At 41.8% G+C, this 22,806-nt stretch overlaps 1 pseudogene; it reads right to left on the bottom strand.

Annotated features, from left to right (window-relative positions):
- Positions 1-11,125: 11,125 nt before the first annotated feature.
- LOC147607276 (zeaxanthin 7,8(7',8')-cleavage dioxygenase, chromoplastic pseudogene) lies at positions 11,126-13,170 on the bottom strand (annotated as a pseudogene).
- Positions 13,171-22,806: the final 9,636 nt, after the last annotated feature.

Consider the following 22,806-nt stretch of genomic DNA (forward strand, 5'->3'; position numbering starts at 1 on the left):
GAAGCACGCTGCATTTTACCCAATATGCAGCCCTCACAAACATGCTTGACAGGTGCCTCAAGCTTAGGCAAAGAAGACACCATTTCAGATTTCTGCAGGCGCAGCAAACTTGCAAAATTCAGATGACCAAAACGTGCATGCCACAGTTTTGCATTTGAAATAGCCTGCGTATCCATAATAGCACATGCTGAATCCTTTACACATTTGCCATCCATATTGAGCTTATACAGCCCTCGACATAGTGAACCAGATGCTACAATGATGTCACCACAAGAGAGATCATGAACAGTACATCTGTCATCCACAAATTTTATAACCAAACCTGTTTTGGCAAATGCGGAGACTGACAGCAGATTCTTTTTGATCCCTGGCACATACAATGCATCAAAAAGTGTAAAGGTGTTGCCATTTGCAACATTCAGCACAATCTGTCCAACTCCTTCAACGGGATAAGAGGAGTTATTGGCACAAGTGACAGTATTCCCTGTGGGAGCAAACTCAAGGAAGGTGAATAAACTGCGCTGCGAGGTGATATGCTTAGTGGCACCACTGTCAAAGTACCATACATCTGAATCTATTGCAGACATACATGTGTCATGCAAAGATGGGTCATAACTGCACTGCGCATTGAATGCCCATTCTGTATCTAGCACAACATTAGCAGATTCATTGTTAGAAGGAGAGGCATCTGCAACAACAGCCATACCAGCCTCTTTCTTCTTAGCCTCTTTCGCAGCCAGCTTAGGACACGCTTTGATGACATGATCATTTCCCTTACAGTACTTGCAAAATGTCTTCTGTTTGTCACCCTTCTTCTCATCTTTGTCTTCCTTCTTTGGTTGCGCAGCATTTGCAGATTTCTGCTTACTAGAAGAAAAGCCAGCTTTACCTTTCCCGCTTCTCTGACTAGCAACAAAAGCTTGATCTGCGACACGCATAATATTCCTGTTTTGCCTTGACTGGTCTTCTTGCAGCAAAACAGAAACTAACTCCTCAAATGATAAGGCATTGGGATTGCCTTTCATCATCAAGCGAAGAGTGGAAGCAAAACCCTGATAAGAATCTGGTAAACCATTCAAAACAGTCTGCACAAGTGAACTGTCTGACAGGATTTCATCTGCAGAAATGAGCTGCTCTTTGAAATCCTTGATCTTTGTCAAAAAGCTATCCATAGAATCACCTTCGTTCATATGCTCACTCTCCAACTGTTTTCGGAGGTAAGCAACACGAGCCTCATTTCTTGCCTGATACAATGTGGCAAGTACATCCCAAGCATCCTTAGAAGTCCTGCAAGAGCGAATATGTGGGATAATGGTACGTTTGACAGACAGCGCAATCAAGGCATGAGCCTGCGCATCTCTACCATCCCACCGAATCTGCTCTGCTGAAAGTGGTGGTTCTCGAACAGCTGCTACAGCACTTGTGCCTGCACCATCATCAACAGTACCTGTTTCTGATGTGTTTGCAGCATTCCCAGCCACAATAGGACGTGCATCAATACCCTGCACAATATTCCATAACCCCTTTGCTACCAATACATGTCGCATCATATATGCCCACAATGGATAGTTGGTGCCATCCAACTTATCCTCAGCAGCCAACATGCGGAATACATCATTGTTGTCAGCCATGGCCAATGACTGTACTACTAGATGTAAATGCTGTCTGTAAGAGGTAAACCTGTATAAAATCGACCTGTGCTATGTAGCACAGCCCAAAACAGACGAATGGGCACCTGTCCTGCAGATTTTAATCTTGACAGAAAATCTGCACAGTAGGACGATTTTGCCTGCGCAGTACTTGGAATGCAAAAACGGAGGGCGAAATGACCTCAGATCAAAATTCTGAAATGACCAAGCCCTACGGGCTTTCCCACGGCATATACTAACCTGCAGACGCTCGTGAAACCTCGTTGCAATCGGAGGAGATGAAGCGGCAGGTGCCGGTGATGCTGCCCGGGAGGAGGAAGCCTGCTCTGATACCAATTGTTGGAATTAGGGTTGCAGGAATGCACACACAACTTCAAGAAGATGAGGAAGCTTGAGCACAACACAGTAGTGTATTATGAGTGCCAAAAATGAAAAGATAACAAGCCCTAGAAGATAATGGGCGTATATACAATGCACGGGGGAAAAAACCTCCTAGTGAGGGAAAAAGTGCCCCGGCGGTCCTAAGTGTGTTCACACACATCACTACTATAATATGGTAACAGATCATGAGGACGATGAGGGTATAGATCATGAAGACTAGAGGACCCTCCTCCTTCTTGCTATAGATCCCTAGCAGACCCATTTTGTATTTGGAGGTGTTGTACATAGTTATACATACTATTACCCATAGACATTTGTGTAGAAATACATAGACTATGTCGGCCTCACATTCATCGACCATTTGTACTCATTATATTTTACATTCGTAGACATATGATCACTTTATCTACTTTGTGCTCTTGTGCACTTATATATATTTACATGAGCTTTTATTCTTTGTTCAACTTTATGCACAAATGTAAATTGTTGAACGATAATTATATGCTTACCGATATTAAAATATGTCCTATTGAACTGATCTTTGCTCACTTGTGTGCTTGACCTTCGAGATAGATAGAGTTCTTTAATTTGTGCTCAATCCAATTCGAGGAGAGCGAGAGAGAGAGAGAGAGAGAGAGAGAGAGAGAGAGAGAGAGAGAGAGAGAGAGAGAAAAGAAGTACTATGGTATTGTATGTATGTGTGAGGGAGAGAGATAAGTACTGTAATGAGAGAGACAAAGAGAATCATCACACTTTACTATGTATACGTGAGAGAAACTAACAGAACCATCACACTGTTATGCCAATTTTTAACTGTTTAAATTATTCATTGAGTGTTGCTCATACGTTGCTCATCATTCTTTAAGTGACTCATTGGGACAACCATCTTTAAGCAACAGCCAAGCAGTAGGCATCGCGTAAGCCATGCTATAGGCATCGCATAAGCAATGTATTTGTGATGCTTAAGTGACAGCCAGCCGTCACTATTGGCATCTCATTAGTGATGCACCATAGCGATGCCTACAGCGACTCCCATTGTGACACACTACAAGACAATGCTGCCATACACGCGTTTCATACACGCGATAAATTACGAACGCGTGTATGGTCGCGCTTGTATTTGAATAGAATCGGGCGCGTGTATTTTTGCATTTAAATTCGCGTGTATGTTTGCATTAATCAACGCGTGTATAAACGCGTCTATATACACGCAGTAATACACGCATCTATACACGATAATATTCACGGGGTAATACTCGCTATTATACACGGATAAATACACGCTACTATACACGGATTAATACACGCATGGCAGAGAAAAACTGAAAAAAAACTGAATTCCTTTACAAAATTAAAAACTATTTTCCTTAAACCATCTCATAGTACATTACAGTATACATCATTACACAATCCCACTACATGCATTTACAACAATGAAATATATTCAAAAATAAATCATATTGCATATGAGATGATGGAAATGTCATCAATTTAGAACATACAGTGACGGATTGGTTAGGGTTCGATCTCATCTTCAATAAGATCCATCCTTGCCAAACGATCAACATCAATATCCATTTGATCAATTGGTAAGGCTACGATTAAATTTATTCCACTATCGATATTCTGTACTCCATTGATAATGGTATCGATGTCCTGATCATCCTCATCAACATCACCATCATCCTCAATGGTAGGGTCATTCTCATGATCATGAGAAATGGCATGCTCATCCTCATTATCACGATCATCTCTTATTTCTTGATCATCGATCACAACATCTTCAATGGCATGTTCGACGTCATCTTCATTGCGGCTTGTTACATCCTCCATATGCTCCATATCAGTGAATGTATTATACATCACTTTGGAACGTGGTGCAATAGGGATGACGTACCACCATTTGATGTCATGCACCATTGGTAGATAGATAACCTACTCAAATACACACAGTACAGTAATTAATTAGCATATCAAAAGTCAAGGGGTACGCGAGCTTAGATATATATGTACATGAAACACATTAGTAAAAAAATGCATACCTGCTCACATTGTTGTGGCAATACGAGCCTATCTTTCTTTGTTTGCCAGAACTTTGTAGAGTCAATAGTTACATATCCACTTGCATGGCGTTTTATCGTTGCATCAGGCCCTTTTTCCACCACGTTCATTTGCCATTTGACATCCAAAACATACACAAAGAAGCGACGAAAGTCAAGCCTAAATATGTCTTGGATTATGCCACAATAATCATCCATTTTTCCATTAGCTCCCTCAAAGCTACTAATGACACCGCAATCTTGTGTATTTCTCTTTTCATCAATTCTTTGTGTTCGAAAATGCTTGCCTTCACACCATATAGCATTGAACATAGTGCACTGGACCAAAATAGAAACAATATTTGTGTAAGCAATGTGAACAAATATTAAAAGAAAATCACTTACAACTAATGCAAAACATTAGTTCTATGTACCTTTGACATGCATCCTCGTGCATACTCCCATTCTTCCGCCGTGATATGCAGCCCCTCGTCACTCTCTGCTCTCTCCATTTCCTCATGCAACCAATCAACATGGATATCATTCGGAAGTGTTGCTAGATGCTTAGGGTACGCCTTCCGAGAGCCATGTTGCCTCCGAAAGAGAGCTCTTTCTGCTTGCGTTTTTGTCTTTGCATCCTCATATCTTGTAACCCATCTGCTCATCACATCACTATTAAGGATACAAGTGAAATTGAGATCATCAATCAACGTTCTGTCAATTACTTTACTCTGTCCTTTTCCTTGAGGCACAATAGAGGTCATCCTCAAGTCCTCTTCATTGCTCCATAGTCGTGGCAAAGAGCTGTCCACCTGACCAAGAAATTCTGAAATATATACAAGCGACTCTTGTATCAACCAGCCCTCGGCCATGCTTCCTTCGACGTGCTCGTACAATGCATCCTTGACATCGATTACACATACATTTGATCCGTTGTCCCAACCACACATCGCGATTACGATGACGCATTGTCTCATCTTCCTCAGAACTGCTTGAAGAGGTTGATGACATCCTGTGTGCAAACCAGAAAACACAAACTCATTATATATTTTTAATGAAAGCACAAAAATGCGTGTATTCACGCGGCTATCTCCTAAACTTCGCGTGTATAAACGCGGCTACTTCCTAAACAACGCGTGTATTCACGCGGCTAATTTCTGCAAAACGCGTGTATAAACGCAGCTAAAATCATGTAGACGCGAATATACCTGCGTTTATAAACGCGAACATAAACGCAACCATAAACGCGGCGGCATATTTAAACTAAACATAGCCCGCCTTCCCCAAATATAGATTTTGAACTTAGAAATCAACAGTGCGCCTGTTTTCGCCTCTTCCAACAGCAAAGAAGGAGCAGAGAAAGGAGCACACACACGGGAGAAAGAGGGAGCAGAGAAGGAGCAGAGAGGACTCACTTTTTCAGAGGTGAGTCACTTTGTCCTGTGCCTTGTCTCTTTTGTCAGATTTGTTTACTTTGCTCTTTGCTCTTTGGGTTTGTCTTTTTGCACACGATTGGGTTGCTGCATCTTGACAGGGGCGACAATGGCTGGTCCTTTTATAAGGACATTCTGTTTTTGTCGGGGGTCGGTCTTTTCGAGAAATTTTTTTCGCAGGTCGCGTGTAAGAACGCGTGTAGGAGCGCGTGTAACCTGTCTGCAGAGTTTTTCCACGCGCATATACACGCGTTTGTTGCCGGGTATATACACGCATTTTTTGACGGGTGTATACACGCGTTTCTGCAGACAAAAAACTACGGCGTTTCAGATTTCATGGTTTGCAGGCATTTGACTTGTGTAATGACAATGTGTGAGTAAAGAGACAGCCCATGATGTACATGATGATGTTTGTTGCAGGTTCTTTATGGATATTCCAGGTTCTTCATCCGATCCATTTGCGTACAGCAATTGGTTGATGGAGATGATGAATCACTTTGGGCGCCAACCTGGTCCGGTTGAGCTTACAGAGTATATGTATGTCCATCCCCCTCCTTCCCTGCCTGGTGTCTATACCCCTATCGCGAGTATCCAGGGCACTCCAGTGCCGTCTATTCCTCCGAGTCCGACGAGACGGCATGCAGCTTCTCCTCTTCCACGTCCACCGAGGAGACATACCTCGTCCCAGACACACTCACGTACACCCTCACAGCCACCATCACGTGCTCCCTCAGAGCCACCGTCACGTCAGGGCTCACAGCCACTGTCACGTAGACAATCCCCCAGTCGTGACTCCACCCGCAGCAGTAGGAAGAGTGGGAGTGGGGGAGGATGCGGCGGGTGCTTTGGTGGGGGAGGTGGGGGAGGTGGGGGAGGTAGTAGGGCACGGGGTGAGAGAGGAGATAGAGGGAGAAGAGTTAGAGGAGACAGTTCGGAAGAGGAGGAGATGAGAGAGATGGAGAGAGTGGTTTGCTATGATGTGACGGATAGGGGCGGGATAGTGATGGATGCGAGGGGGAGGGAGGTAATGGAATACATGCGTGGGGTAGTATCAAACTCATATAGAAATTGTTTTATTAAATTTAAAGATCAAAATAGCCGATTAGTTGGGGAGGTGATAGAGGCTGTACACAGTCGGTACCCCAATCCCCCACATGCTACATTCTCGGATGTATGGGGAAGGACGCGAATAAGGGAGATCTTAAGTAATAAAAGATCTCACCTTAAAAAACTCGCGTACGATGACCGGCTAAATGTAGCTGCGGGTGGCTATCCTGCCGAGAAACCTGCCACTGCGCACAAACGCGAGTGGAAGGAGGCAAAGAAACGAGCAGAGGGTGGCGTGAAGAGCAGGCAGCATGTGGAGGCACGACGGATCCAGATGGAGACCGTTGGATCTTCGCATTTCGGATCTGGCGGCGTCGAGTCATGGGAGGCAAAGTTCGTAAGTATCCTGTCACTTTATTTGATTGTTTACTTAATTCATTGATTCTATGAATTGTTTTAATCTTACAAATTGTGTTGATTATGATACAGCGACGGGTTACGGGGAGGAAGCCCACAACCCACGATACTGCGTATGCTCGCCGGCATAGCAGACGTGACACGTGGGCCATCTTCAGAGCCGAGGGACGTATTACGGACGCGCAGTTTGAGTTGGCCATGAGACCATACGGTCGACAGGTACTTGAAAATTCGTAACGAATGGTTTTGGTTTATTGAATTGCATATATATATATATATATACTTATAAACTATAATTTACTTGAACAGGCACAAGCTGCTGATGATCCACCGGCCGCCGCTGCAGAGGGTGGACGTGAGCACTACTCCTCGGACATTCCGACCGATGCGAGCTCATCTGAGCATGAGGGGAGCACCGAGTCATCATCTGGGTCTGAGTAGTACTCAGATTTGTAGTATCACATTCCATATTTAGGATGTGATTGTATATATTTTTTTGTAAACTCAAGCCATGGGCTACTTCGAGATATGGACTCCCTTGTATACATGTATGAAATTTTGATAGTAATATTGAATTGATTGATCGATAGTATTACATTCATGGCTGTCTTGAATCGTGTAATGACAATGTATGCATTCATGTCGTTCTTGTCTTAATCTCCCTCGTGCATATGTTCTTCGTGGATGGTCTAATGGGATGGTCTAATGCACCAAAAACCCTAAACCAGAGAGTGCTATTGGGTGCTGGAATGCTGGAACAGTATTCAGGCACCAAATAGCACTCTCTGGATTATTTTTTTTGCTCTCTGTTCGCGTGTATAAACGCGTCAAAACTGCTAAAAATTGCGTGTATCTGCGCGGATACACTGGAAATAACGCGTGTATACACGCGTATAAACTGGCAGTAACGCGTGTATAAGCGCATCTACATAAAAGGAACGCGTGTACAGACGCAAGTACAAACGCGGCTGGGACATTGGAATTGAACAGGACGCGGCTATACACCCGTGTATAACCGCGTCTAATGGAACAAGATGCGTGTATACTAGCGTGTATTAGCGCGTCTGAAAAAAAAAACGCGGCTATCCACCCGTGTATACACGCGTCTGAGAGGCACTGTACACGCGTTTTTACACGCATGTCTCTGGCCGCGAGAATACACGCGCTGATACACGGGCCCGCTACTTTTTTTCACAAGTCATTTTTAGCGGCTAAGAGCGCGGGTATGAGCCCAATCCCTTGTAGTGACACAAATTGGTGTCGCTACATGCGGGTACTGTTGTAGTATTCAGTGGTCCTAAATACACTATGGCACTAGCAAGCAGAGGCCTGCCTCACATGACGATATGTAGCTCTAGCTCTCCTCGAATGACAGTGCTTCCAAACACACTTTGACAAGTCGAGGACGAAGGCTTGTTGGCTCTTGGACACATTACTCCCCCCCAACCTTGATGTATGGTGCACCCTTTTGGGGTCGAAAGATTTCAAGGAGATGTGGAAGAAGATTGAGAGACCCTAGGTCGTCATGATTTTGGGGGGTCCACTATGTAAACTCTCTATATCACATGTGTTCAAGGCCTAATTTAAAAATCCCTTATCTGTAAATTTTTCATGAATAAAACACACCCTTTTTCTATTCAATCTATAAATACCCCCGGTAAATGGTACCCTTTTGTATGTAAAAAATGTGTAAAAAAGGGATTAAAAAGCCCCTTTTGTTGAACCCACTGCTATGCTTACATATTTATGAGTGACCCCCCAGTAGAGCTGATGATGTTCTCTTGTATGATCCGAGGCAAACCATTAGTACCATATACTATCATTAGGGAAGAGTTTGCAGCACCACCAATGGTGGTGGATACTCTCTTTCAGACCATCACATACATCAGCTAAGAACAAGAGAAAAGCCCATCTAGATACCCTAGATTAGCCATGGAGTCCTCATCGCAATCGGTACAACAGGGAGATTGGTCTTGGTTTGTTAGTATCTCTCAATGTTTCACATTACATGGTCTATAGATGCACTAGCTTCCACCTTTGGAATATGATCTTACCTCCCCATTTTTGTGGAACACACATGGGGAGATCAACATGGCCACCTGGCTAGACCTCTTTAAGCAACACATATAGGAGATCACACCAGCAGAGGAGTTGGGCACTAAGATGGACATCTATAGAGATCAATTTCTCAAGCTCGCTGCTGAGGATGGCTTCATCCGCAGATCCATCTACATGGATGTCTACATATCACATGCCATGAGGATTGCTATGGAGGTGCACACACATAAGGAGCTTCGTCTCAGCCCCCTTGTACCCCACCCCCATGAGGACATGATCACTAGCTTTTTCGATGCCCTTAGCCACCACCCACGACAAAGGAATTCCTCTAGGCAACAAAGCTAGATTAGAGACATACTATGGCAGTGGTACCAGGCTTTTCTCTCTCAGCAGCCACCACTGGATCCGATGGACCTAGGAGGCATCATTGTAGTAGCCTTAGATTGCCTCATGGGGCTTTCTACATGGTTTGTCACCTACATGGAATACATCAACGTGATCACACATCACCAAAATCAGATGTTATACCTAATTAGTCTAGATTTGTATTTCAAGTATGCTATTTGTATTGTCCATGATCAAATATAACATGGATATCATTGTAACAGTTTGGTCTCATAGGCTAATTTGGCCTTTGAAGACATTTTTCTTTCTCACTCTCGCACACACACACAGTACATCACGGACTCATACCTCACACACACAAATCTTCCTCTCTCTCTCTCACTCTCACACACACTCTCTCTCTCTCTCTCTCACACACACACACATACACACGCATGCACACTCATCCCTCTCTCACTGTCACTCTCACACACATCACACACCTCTCTCTCTCTCTCTCTCTCTCTCTCTCTCTCACACACACACACACACGCACGCACACTCATCCGTCTCTCACTGTCACTCTCACACACATCACCTCTCTCTCTCTCTCTCTCTCTCTCTCTCTCTCTCTCTCTCTCTCTCTCTCACGCACACACACACATCCCTCTCTCACTCTCTCTGTCTCTCTCACACACACACATCACACACCCACTTCTCTCTCTCTCTCTCTCTCTCTCTCTCTCTCTCTCTCTCTCTCTCTCTCTCTCTCTCTCACACACACACACACACACACACACACACACACACCCCCACTGACCTATCGTGTAGGAAGGTAGCATGGATGGGTTGAGGAAGGCGACATGGACGAGCATGATCTAAAGCACAGATGGCTCCAATGATTTCACAAGAGTCATCTATTTTGGGATTTCTTATAATACTAGAGGTCGTCCCTTAACCGACGTTTGTCAAGTAGCATCGTTTATGCAACTCGTTGCAGTTTGCAAGCGTCGCTATGAGTATCATATCAGCAACATAAAAAGTTAGATGTAAAAAAATGATGGTTCATGCGATGTAGTGTTTTCATGCTCAAATAAACGTCGTTTATACGACATTCATCATCACATAAATGATGCTTTTGTAAAAACCCGTCATTTCGGGCCTGTCACTAAGGGGAGGGTTGTGTTATAGTCCTTTCCCATTAAAAGGAAGATTACAATGATTGTGACACCTATGTTATTGATGTTGCCATCCATAACATGGGTTTCACAATCATTGGAATATGGGGAAGGCACAACTTGACCATATAAACAAAATTTGTCGGAGATGGTAGATTTAGAGTCTACTTTTCATCAACGGTGTGCCACATGTGGAGGTTTTGGCATAAGGTATATAAGGTCCACCACCCCCTTGTTTCTAGAAAAGTGATGACATTGCTCTTCTCGAAGGGCCCTTTTTTAGTCCAAAATAATCCTAAGGGAGAGAGAGAGAGAGAGAGAGAGAGAGAGAGAGAGAGCAAAGCTTTGCAAGATAATCGTGTAGGAAGATTATATTCTCACTCATCAATACTCTGCCAATACCTCGAGTATTCCTTTATACTCTCAAGCCAAATGAAGATAATTCAAAGACACATAAAAGGAAAATGTAGCTTCTTTGTGCTAAATTAATATGATTGGTTTAATTTTTGAAGAGGAGGAGGGGCATTACAAAGGTATAAGAACTCTCTCCCGCTCTTTCTCTCTCAACAATAGATTGACCCACCAATGAATTGTGTAGCTTTGTGTGATGTACCATCATAAAGCACACCATTTGTTGGAGATCGGTCTTGTTTTGAAAATCATGCAAATGCTCAATACATTTAAACTTCACCCATGAATAGCTTTGTGTGATGTACCATCACTGCTACTGGAGATTTGGACCTAGCTGGACTTGATCTGCTGCTGCGGCACAAAGAGACCATGGAAGCCATACGGCACCCTGCGCGGGATCTTCACGGAGGCCACCACGTCGAGGGAAGGCGACCGGGGGTTGAGAATCAGCAGCCTGGAGGTACAGCTTGGTTCGTCGTGCACTAGGCACACCAGACAGCCGTCGTCCTCAGCTTCTTCTTCTGCATGGCTCTTGCTGCTGCCAGTTGAGCAGGAGTCGCATTTGGGCACAAAGAAGGGCTCGCTTGCAAAACAGCCTTCACCGAAGCTTCTGCTAGCCACCACCTTTCGCTGGGGCAGGTCGACCTTAACCACTCCAGAGAGATTGGGGAATTGCCCTGCCACGCCCATGTAGAGGAACCTGTTCCTCACGCCAAGCAGGTTGCGGTTTAAGCTGCCCATTATGGGTGTCTGCGTGGAGGTGCCCGAGGCCAGGTTCAGGCGCACCTCCGTCAGGGTGACCTCAAAGTTCTGTAGATCCCCGCCGAGTACATGGTCTACCCTCGCGACAACGGGGACGATGAGCACCAGCTGGTCATTATCCTCGTCCCAGCAGTTGAGGAAGTGGAAGCAGTTGCAGCCGGGGACCTCAAACCAGCGCATGGCGGATTCGTCTTGGGCGTAGCGCGGCAGCACGCCAAAGCGAGGCGTCTTGCTGCGGTCGCACACAATGGGTGACTTCCCTCGAAGGAGGCGGAGCGGCCTGAACACCACCTGAACGTCAGGGAAGATCACGTAACGGCTCGTGAGCCCGAAGTCGTGCATCATGGATGGCTCCCGCAGGGTGATGGCAACGTCCTTGGATTTGACGCCATCCTTCGAAACTCGGAAGTAGGTGAGGTGTGGGGCGAAGAGTGGATTGTAGCCGAAAGCGAACATCTCGCCGGTGGCGGGATCAATCTTTGGGTGGCTCGTCATGGCCCAAGGCAGTTCTGCTGCTGCTGCATTGCAAGGCTGTACTGAGCCTTCAGAGCGGTCAAACCCGTACCTCCCACGGCTCTGCAGGTCTCCGTTGGGCTTGATGTCGACGGCATGCGGCAGGTCGTCCTCCGACAACGCAAGCAGCGTGCCGTGGTGGAATACCAGACCGCTGTTAGCCAGCCCGATGCCCTGGGATAGGTCAGTCACTCCCAGCGCGTGTCGGAGGAGCGCCAGCCCTATTCGCGCTATGCCAACCAGGCCGCTGCCCGAGGTCGCAAACACCTTGGGGAAGAGCGCCCGCCCGGCGGCATCTTCTTGGGTGAAGCGGCTGGTGCGGGTGAAGCGGCAGCTGTAGGTGGCCTTGCCGTTCCGGATGCTCACAGCGTGAAGCATGCCGTCGCCGTCAAAGAAGTGGTGCGCCGCCGCGACGCCTCCATCATGACCGTAGCGCTGGTTGGGCCCATTGCGGAGGTACAATCCCTCCAGGAACTCCGGCAGCGAGCCCTCGGCCACCTCCTCGACGACGCAAGCCACCGGGGGGCACTCCGAGGCGACCGGCACGAAGTTGCCGCGGCGGAGCGGGTCGTCTTGTGTCTGCTGGTAGCTGCCGAGCCGGGAGCGTGATTCGAAAAGGTTGATCATCGACTCCACAGCATTGCACATCCCAGAAGCCACATCGCGAGGAAACCATGACGTACTCTCTACAGCAGAGGCGGCCCTAATCTTGAGTGTGTTATGGTGGCTATTGTGAACTATGATCCCTGAAGAATGCATGCTGGTTTGAACGCTGCCAAAGAGCAAAGGGTTGTGAATAGAGGAGATCAGCAGGAGGCTGCGGGCCATGGCAATGGACAGAATTAAGCTGCCTAAGTAGTGTTTAGAAGGGTGGAAGTTCTTCTGGGGGCTAGGCAGAAGGCTTGATGGATTGAATGGGAGTTCTGATCCTCGGGCAGACCCTTTTTATGCAGAAAGGGTTGGCTGGATATGCATGAACATGACCAACGTGCATGAGTCTGTCTCCGAACTGTGAGGGTGGTGGCGACTATGCGAAAAAGGTCATTGTACGAACGAGCCGATGACTTGGGTGGTCGGCGTGACAGATTTTGTTTCCGAAGGCAGCCGGCCACTCGGCAATGACATAACCAGAGAGAATCGCAATGGCATAACCAGAGAGATCTGGCGAACTACAGCCCACATAAGTGGTCGGCATGAATGGATTAAAGGCTAGAAATAGAGTCACATGGTACCCGGATGGCTACATAAACGTGCGATATATTAATACGACAAAAACAGAAAAGGCGGCCACATTAGAAATTATCTATAAAGTAGTAAAACCTGATATCAGACCATCTCGCAAAAAAATTTGTAGGAAATTTCAATCGAAAGCTTTTCTGTCAAAACCTTCCAAACAAAAAAAGAAGCAATTTCAAAACTTTCAAGTTTAACATTATTACAAAATATTTGTAGATCGGGGTTTTTTTCGTTCACTATTGTAAACATATCCGGTCTTTTTTTTTTCTTTGAAAATTATAAAGTTCTACGAAAAGAGACCTTTGACGCCCATAAAATTTGGACAATGCGATCTCAAATAATTCAATCATTGAAGACTCAAAGACATGTGTGAAATGTATGGCATCATGAATCGTTGTCATACATAGTAAGTGTTGAAAATTTGCATGATTTTCAAAACATGATCTATCTCCAAGAAATGATGTGCTTTAAATTTTATGATAAAGCACATGACCTAACTTCGATTTGAAGGTCCTATTACACTATAGTCGTTTTTTTCCGGTCACTATTGTAAATCGTCTTTTTCTTTTTAAAATTTCTAAAGTTTCGCTTCAATTCTACGAAAAGAGATGCTTGATGTAGTGTTGATGTAAATGAGGCCATACCAAATTTGGACAAGGCAATCTCAAATTCAATCATTGAAGAATGAAAGACATGTGCATTAAAATATGTGGTATCATGAATCGTTGTCATAATACATATAAGTCAAGCAGTCGTCGCAATAATGCTAGAGGCATTTTACTCTAGGATTGTGAAGTTTAAATGTGTTGAGTATTTGCATGATTTTCAAACACATGGCCTATCTCCTCCCTATCTCCAATGAATGGCATTGTGCTTTATGATGGTACACCACACAAGGTTATTGAATATGGATGATGCCACAATCGATTGTTGAGGGAGAAAGAGAAATGGAGTTCTAATACCTTCCTAACGCCCTTTCTTTTCAAAAATTAATATTGATTTAGCACGAAGAAGTTAAATTTTCTTTTTATGTGCCGTATATATTTTTTTGGCTTGTTTTTAGAACATTTCAAAACTCCCATCATGTTCCTCACTATGATTCTTCTCACGAGATGTTAGAGAGTTCTTGTACCTTTCTAATGCTCCTTCTCTTCAAAGATAAAATCAACCATATTAATTTTGGCACGTAGAAGATAATTTTCCTTTTTATAATAAAAAATTATCGCGTTCGGGATCTTTGCAACCATTTAAGCAAATGATATAGTAGCATGGAAACTAACTTTCCCATGAAGTTAATACATGTCCTTAGCCTTCGATGAAAAGTGTGCACATGGCTGACAACTTCCGAGAATATGCTCCAGTAATTGTCGAAAGTCACTCAAGGCTGAACAAAGTTGATAAGAGTTGTCCATCTTCCTACTCTTGGTAGAGTTTTTCGAGGTAGAGATTTTTGATAAGAGTGTTGGAAATCACCAAGTGACTTGTAGTCACTATCTAGATTGCCAAGCCTAGAGTAGTCATACTGATGCTCTCGCTCTCAAGTCTTACTCTCATTTTTGGTCACTCAAACAGGTTCTCACTCAAGACAAACAACAATAGATGGATGATAAACATGAGTAAACAAGGCAATCAAAATATGCTTTATATTATATTACGATGGATTACTCGTGCAATGGCTTGCACGAATGCTTGCTTGCTTATTATAAAGTTGTACAATCACAATGTATTCAAGACACACACACACTCAAAATCTAAACAATGAGAACCTTGCCTACTACCAATGAGTGGAACACTATTTACTCTGTGTTACATAAAACTTGTGCTCATAGGATCCAGTCCACTCTTCTTGGATGTCTCTTCTTGCATTTTTACCTTTTGGATTGGTTATTGTGATGCTGGTGCTTGGATCGTGTCAACTATGCTTCCTTATGTACTTTTTATGTTTATGTGTCCTTCTTGTGCTGCTTTCGTAGGCTTTAGAACCTTAAGTCCAATGTCTAATTAAGACACTCATTGTAGGCCTCTAGTTTCTTTGAAGCCCGTCTTGTTTTTCACGTACACTTCTTGTGGATAATCTAGTTATTTCCAGCTAACCATTCAGTCTCGGGTCATTAGCTCTAATCCAAGCTTCCGTTATCTCCTTTGTTTGTCACCTTTAGCTCTCACTTTCTTGAGAGGCTGAAAAGAAATGTGAAAAAGGCCCGAGAGTATAAAGGAATGCTTGGGGTGTTGGCAGAGTATTAAGGAACTTTGTGAGAATTTCATTTTCCTCCTACTTGCAAAGCTTTGCTACCCCCTCTCTCTCTCTCTCTCTCTCTCTCTCTCTCGCTCTCTCTCTCTCTCCATTACAATTATTTTGGAGTAAAAAGTGCCTCCAAGTAGAGCCATGTCATCACTTTTCTAGAAAAAAGGGAGTGGTGGTGGACTTTATGTATCTTACATCAAAACCCCCACATGTGGCAATCCAAGTAGAGCCATGTCATCACTTTTCTAGAAAAAAGGGAGTGGTGGTGGACTTTATGTATCTTACATCAAAACCCCCACTTGTGGCAATCCTTTGGAAATCACTTGAAAAATAGACTCTAAATCTAAAGTAGAAATTATGTAGGATATGATATAAAGTAATATAACCTGATATGAATTTTGTTATAAATCAGACGTTTTTCTTTCATAGGTTGAAAAGCTTCATCTCACAAAAGTGTAAGAATTTACAGGAAATTTCAAAGTTTTTCTATAAAAACCTTCCAAAAGAAGAAATTTTAAAATTTTCGAGTTTAAAATTTGAAGGTCCTATTACAAAATATTGTAAATCGGGTTTTTTTCGGTCACAATTGTAAATCGTTTTTTTTTTCAAAGTTTTAAAGTTCCGTTTCATTTCTACGAAAAGACACCTTTGACATATTGTTGATGTAAATGAGGCCTTGGTTGGGGATCCATAAAATTCAATGACAAGTGAAAGACATGTGCAAAATGTATGGCATCATGAATCATTGTCATAGTATGTGTTGAGTATTTGCATAGTTTTTAAAACATGACCTATCTCCAACAAATGGTCTGCTTTATGATGGTACACCATAAAGCACATGACCTATCTTCAATTTGAAGCTCCTATTACAATGTACTCGGTTTTTATTCAGAATGCTATTGTAAATTGATTTTTTCGAGTTATTATACCTTAGTTACGCTCCTTTTTAAAAATTAAATCAATCATAGTAATTTATTGTTGAGGGAGAGTTCTTATACCTTTGTTACGCTCCTTTTTAAAAATTAAATCAATCATAGTAATTTATTGTTGAGGGAGAAAGATAAATAGAGTTCTTACACCTTTGTTACGCTCCTTTTTAAAAATTAAATCAATCATAGTAATTTAGCACGAGGAAGCTAAATTTTCTTTTTATGTGCCCTATAATTTTTTTTTGGCCTGTTTTCACACAAGATTTCAAAACTATCATGTTCCTCACTCTAATTCTTCTCACGAGACATTAGAGAGTTTCTAATGCACCTTTTTCTAATGCACCTTCTCTTCAAAAATCAACCATATGAAATTTTCACGTAGAAGATAATTTTCCGTTTTAAAATAAAAAATTATCACGTGCGAGATCGTTGCAACATTTTGAGCAAATGATATAGTAGCATGGAAACTGAATTTCCCATGAAGTTAATACGCGTCGTTAGCCTTCGATAAGTGCTGAACACTTTCTAAAATATGTCCCAGTAATCGTCGATCGTCGTCACTCAAGGCTTAACAAAGTTGATAAGAGTTGTCCATCTTCTTACTCTTGGTAAGAGTTATTTTATAAGAGTTTTGGGAATCACTAATCACTATCTAGGTTGCCAAGCCTAGACAGTGGCTAGTGGTCATCGTCTAGATTGCCAAGCCTAGAGTAGTCAGACTCATGCTCTCGCTCTCAAGTCTTACTATCGTTTTTCGTTACTCAAGCGCTCAAGACTAACAACAATAGATGATAAACATGAGTAAACAAGGAAATCAAAATAGGCTTTCTATTATATTATGATGGATTAGTAGTGAAATGGCTTTGACCAATCTTATAAAGTTGTACAATGACAATTTATTCATGAAGATGCACGCTCAGAATCTAAACAACCAAAACTTGTCTATCACTTAGTACATTATTTACATGCATTTAATGATGTATAACAGTCGTGCTTATTGGATCCACTCCAGTCTTCTTAGATGCCTCTTCTTACATTTTTACCTTTTAAATTGGTTCTTGATGTTGGTGCAGTTGGATCGCTTCAACTATGTTTCCTTCTATACTTTTTATGTCCTTCTTGTAATGTTATGTTAGGCTTTAGAACCTTAAGTCTAATTTTTTATTAAGACGCTCGTTAATGTAGGCCTCTAGTTTCTTTGACGCCCATCTTGTTTACCACATACAATTCTCGTGCATAATCTAGTTGTTTCCCGCTAGCCATTCGGTCTCGAGTTATTAGCTCTAATCTGAGCTTCCGTGAGCTCCTCTTCTTCTCACCTTTTCTTGAAAGATTGAAAAGAAATGTGCAAAAATATCTTCATCCAAATCGATAGTATAAAGGAATGCTTGGGGTGTTGGAAGAGTATTGATGACCTTTGTGATGAGAATATCATTTTCATGTTGCTTTCAAAGCTTTGCTAACCCTCCTCTCTCTCTCTCTCTCTCTCTCTCTCTCTCCCCATTAGAATTAATTTGGACTAAACAGGGCCTCCAAGTAGATCCATGTCATCACTTTTCTAGAAAAAAGGGCTCAGTGGTGGTGGTGAACCTTATGTATCTTACATCAAAACTCCCAAATGTGACATACTGTTCAAAATCCCTTTTGAAAAATAGACTCTAAATCTATCACCTTCAACAAATTTAGAGTTTATATGCTTAAGTTATGCCTTTCCCATTAAAAAGTAGATTCCAACAATTCTAGCATGCATAACATGGGTGTCACAATCATTGAAATCTTCCTTTTAGTAACTTGAGTATATCAACTTCAAAATTATCACAGGTAGCAGATTTAGTGTCTACCCAACGACATGTCACATATGGGGGTTTTGACGTAAGATACATAAGGTTCACCACCCACCCCTTTTTTTCAAAAGTTGATGACATGTATTTTCTTGGATGACCCTTTTGTAGTCCAAAATTTTTTTAAGGTCTCTCTCTCTCTCTCTCTCTCTCTCATGGTAGAAGCACGGGTGGAATGAGCGCTAGGGGTAGTGTAACAGGGTCTAGTGCGAGAGGCAAGAAAATCTACACCAATGAATTATAACCCCTCTTCTTTTCTTATTTTCATTATCCCTTAATCATGGGATATGTCTTTGCTATTCTTCTTTACAACTGCAGATAGACATGTTTAATTTATTTCTTCTTATCGTACATTCTCAACATTTTACTAGCATTTTTTGGTGATTATACTAACTTTCTGCACTACCATCTAGGACTCTCATTACTGTGATGACCTTTGCAGTGACTGGTAGTAATGTTGGAAAGCTTAATGGAACCCATTATCCTCTATAAAAGGTCAAGCTTAAGGCTATTCTTTTCTCTTATGATATTTAGGACACCATCGTTGCTATTGATGTTCATCTACCACCAACAAGATATGTATACCACCTCATATGCTCTTTGTGCTAGCATTCGAGTATGGAAGAAGATAGTGTACTAACCATGGCTTAACATGTTTCCATAGTTGCAGAAGCATGGATCTTGTTATAGAGAACTAGTAAGAGACTACAAATCCCTCAAGGATTTAGAATGTAGAAAACCATATACCACCTATGCTACTGACCTTATCCAAGCTTGAGATGAAATGATTCAAATTCTCTCTATGCCATCATATGGGCATGGAAGGTAGTGCGCTAACCACGGTTCAACACGTCTCCATAACTGTAGAAGCATGAACCTTGTTGTAGAGTCCTATTAAGAGACCACAAATCTCTCAAGGATTTAGAATGTTGAACATCAACTTCAATAAGAGAAGATGAATCAAGGTGAAATAGTGGAAGTGTTTCTCACACCAGAATCAAATTTCTCTCCATGAGTTACCAGCAGATGGCTACAATCGGCATGAGCGTGCTCTCTTTGAATCTTACATGTTGTTGTCTAAGAGTATTGCTACCTAAGGATGATAGTTTTGTTACATCTTTGAATGTTGTTGTCAATCCTACTCCTCTCACATTTGAGGAGTTTAGCTCATTACTTTGGGATGAGGAGATGAGGATGTAGAGTCAAAATGGTAGGGACCAGTCTTTCTTCTCTAACACAAAAAGAAGAATTGTAAGGATTCTAGCTCTTCAAATCAAAAGAAAAAGTCTAAAAGGTTTTACTGTGACAAGAAAGGGCACATACCATAAAATATTTATCTTTTATGCATGCCTCTATGCACAAAATTCAATTATCCTAAATGTAACACTTTTATAATAAAATATTCATCTTTTATGTATACCTCTTATGCATAAAATTTAATTATGCTAAAAGTAACACTTTTAATATAAAAATTTATCCATTATGCATACTTCTATGCATAAAATAAAAATGATAAAAGTAATACTTTTGATATAAAATTTATCCTTTATGCATAATATAAAAATTCAATTTCCTCATGATTCTAATGAAATTCTTTCAATTAATCTAGGATGATAATTCCTAGAATATGGTAGGAAATCCTCTTTTCATGCTTTGAAATGAAATTATTTTATGTGTAAATTTTTATAAAATTTTGCCATAGCTCCGCTACTATAACTAATAAATCTTAATTATTTTAAAAGATAGGTTATCTTTAAGGGAATGATTAGAATGATCCCTAATTGAATCATTAACTCTTAATGGATTAAATTAAAATTATCATAAACTAAAAGCATAGATTAAAAAAACTATTAATTTATTCTCAAGCATAGATTAATCTTGGATTAAGAAAAAGCTTTATGAAAAGCTTCATTTAGATTGAGAATGGGTCATGAGTATGACCATTTCTTAAGTGAGAGAGAGAAAAAACCATTAGAATTAAACATAAATGAAAATTTATGTAATTCTTTACTATCATTAATTAATTAACTTCAATAGCATTTCAAAAACCATACCAATTAAGCTTCTCAAGCTTGAGAGGGGTTGAGAAGAGAGAAACATTGAGAAATTATAGAAAAGATCAAAATTCACCATACTTACCTTACAATTTGCTTGATTCTTTGTTCACGGTAGAGGCCCCCAACCAATCAATTGGTTTAGTATGTTGATGGAGCCACCAATGGGGATTGAAGAAAGAGAGAAGTGTCAAAAACTAGTGAATTATTAAAGAATTCACAGTTCTTGGCTTAGGTGGAGTAGAGTAACAAAGCATAAGACACTATATTTTTTTCAACAAGTGAAGGCTTCTATTTATAGGAAAAATTGAGCTCCTAACCAAACAAACTGATTCTAGAATTTTCCAAGTCAGTTTGGTCACTTTTTGACCATTTTTAGGTCAGTTAAGCTAACTTTTTGGAACTAGACTTGAATGAGGAGAGAGGAGAGATGAAATATCTCAATTTTTATGAGTTTAAAACTCATTCAAGCATGTGAAATATGCACCTCCTTTAAAGAACTCCCCTTCCTTACATATGTGTCAAAATGGAATCATTATACCCAAAATATCTCATATTTTTAATATTATCTTGATTAGTCGAGATGTTGTTTTTGTGGAAGATGCTGTGCAGCCTTTGTTATCATGTACCAAAGAGACAGGTGTGAGCTCACGGGATGTATTTGATACATTGTTGCCTCTGTTTACAGGTGGGAATTCAAATGTAAGTCCTAATGAGGCAAATATTCAGCCTATGCAGATTTCAAACGACATCATAGATCAGCCTATTTCTGATGCAGATTTACAGGATGTAATTCATGAGGATAGGGCTGAAAATGAGCAGGCTAGAGGTATGCCTAAATGGCTGGTGCAAACCTTGCGTGATAGTAAGATTGATGCACCTATGACTAGTCGTACTCGTTCAGGTTTTCAGCATGCCTCTTATGCATCAGATTGTTATGCTTTGGCTGTGTCTAGTATGTGTGAAGAGGCAGAACCTCTTTCATTTGAAGAGGCACAAAATTCAGAAAATTGGTTGGCTACAATGCAAAGTGAATATGATGCTATAATGAAGAATGGTACATGGTCTTTGTGTGATTTGCCTATTGGTAAAAAGGCCATTGGATGTAAGTGGGTTTTTAAGTTGAAACGAAAGCCAGATGGCAGTGTTGATCGCTATAAGGCTAGACTTGTTGCAAAGGGTTATGCTCAAGAAAAGGGCATTGATTTTGATGAGACCTTTGCTCCCACTTGTCGTATGACTACCATTCGTAGCATTTGTGCATTGGCAGCTCATAATGGTTGGAATGTACATCAGTTGGACATAAAGACTGCGTTCTTAAATGGAGATTTGCATGAGGAGGTGTATGTATCGCAGCCTCGTGGTTTTGTTCAAAGAGGGCAGGAAAACAAAGTGTGCAGGTTGAAAAAGGCTTTATATGGTTTAAAGCAAGCTCCACGAGCTTGGTATGAAAAGATACATGCATATTTGACTGCACATGGGTTTCAGAATAGTCCAACAGAAAGCACTTTGTACGTTAAACGTGTGGATGGTGTACATCTAATCATTGCTCTCTATGTCGATGACATGCTGCTCACAGGACCAAATGAGAGTCATATTGCTGATTTTAAGGCTGATTTGAATGCCTCTTTTGAGATGTCAGATTTGAGGCATTTGCATCATTATTTGGGGATACAATTTAAGCAGTGTGATGGAGGTATTGCTTTGTGTCAGACAAAGTATATTGAGACATTGTTGCGGAGATTTGGCCTTAAAGACTGCAAGCCTATTGCTACTCCAATGGAGACAGGTTTGAAGTTGAGTCTTCATGATGCTGGAGATCATTTTGATGTCACACTTTATCAGACAGCTGTTAGTTGCCTCATTTATGTATGCATTACGAGGCCTGACATTTAGTTTGCAGTCTCACAGGTGAGCAGGTTTATGCATAGACCAGGGTCTCAGCATTGGAAGGCAGTTAAACGCATCTTTCGCTATTTGAGTGGCACCATACATCTTGGGTTGTTTTATCCCAAGGGGGGATCGTTGCTGCCAGATTTACATGCTTTTTCGGACTCAGATTGGGCTGGTTGCTATGACACAAGAGTGTCCACAAGTGGTTTTTGTTTCATGCTCGGTAGCTCATGCATATCTTGGTTAAGCAAGAAGCAACCTACTGTGGCCACTTCTAGTTGTCAAGCTGAGTACAGGGCAGCTTTCACAGCTACGGTTGAGTGTGTGTGGCTCAGACGGCTTATGGGGCTGACTTGGGTGTTGGACAGGAGTCTGCCACCTCTATCTTCACTGACA

This window comes from Cibotium barometz, chromosome 55 (assembly GCF_041138505.1).
Source record: "Cibotium barometz isolate CiBa-2024 chromosome 55, ASM4113850v1, whole genome shotgun sequence".
In the NCBI taxonomy this organism is placed as follows: Eukaryota; Viridiplantae; Streptophyta; class Polypodiopsida; order Cyatheales; family Cibotiaceae; genus Cibotium; species Cibotium barometz.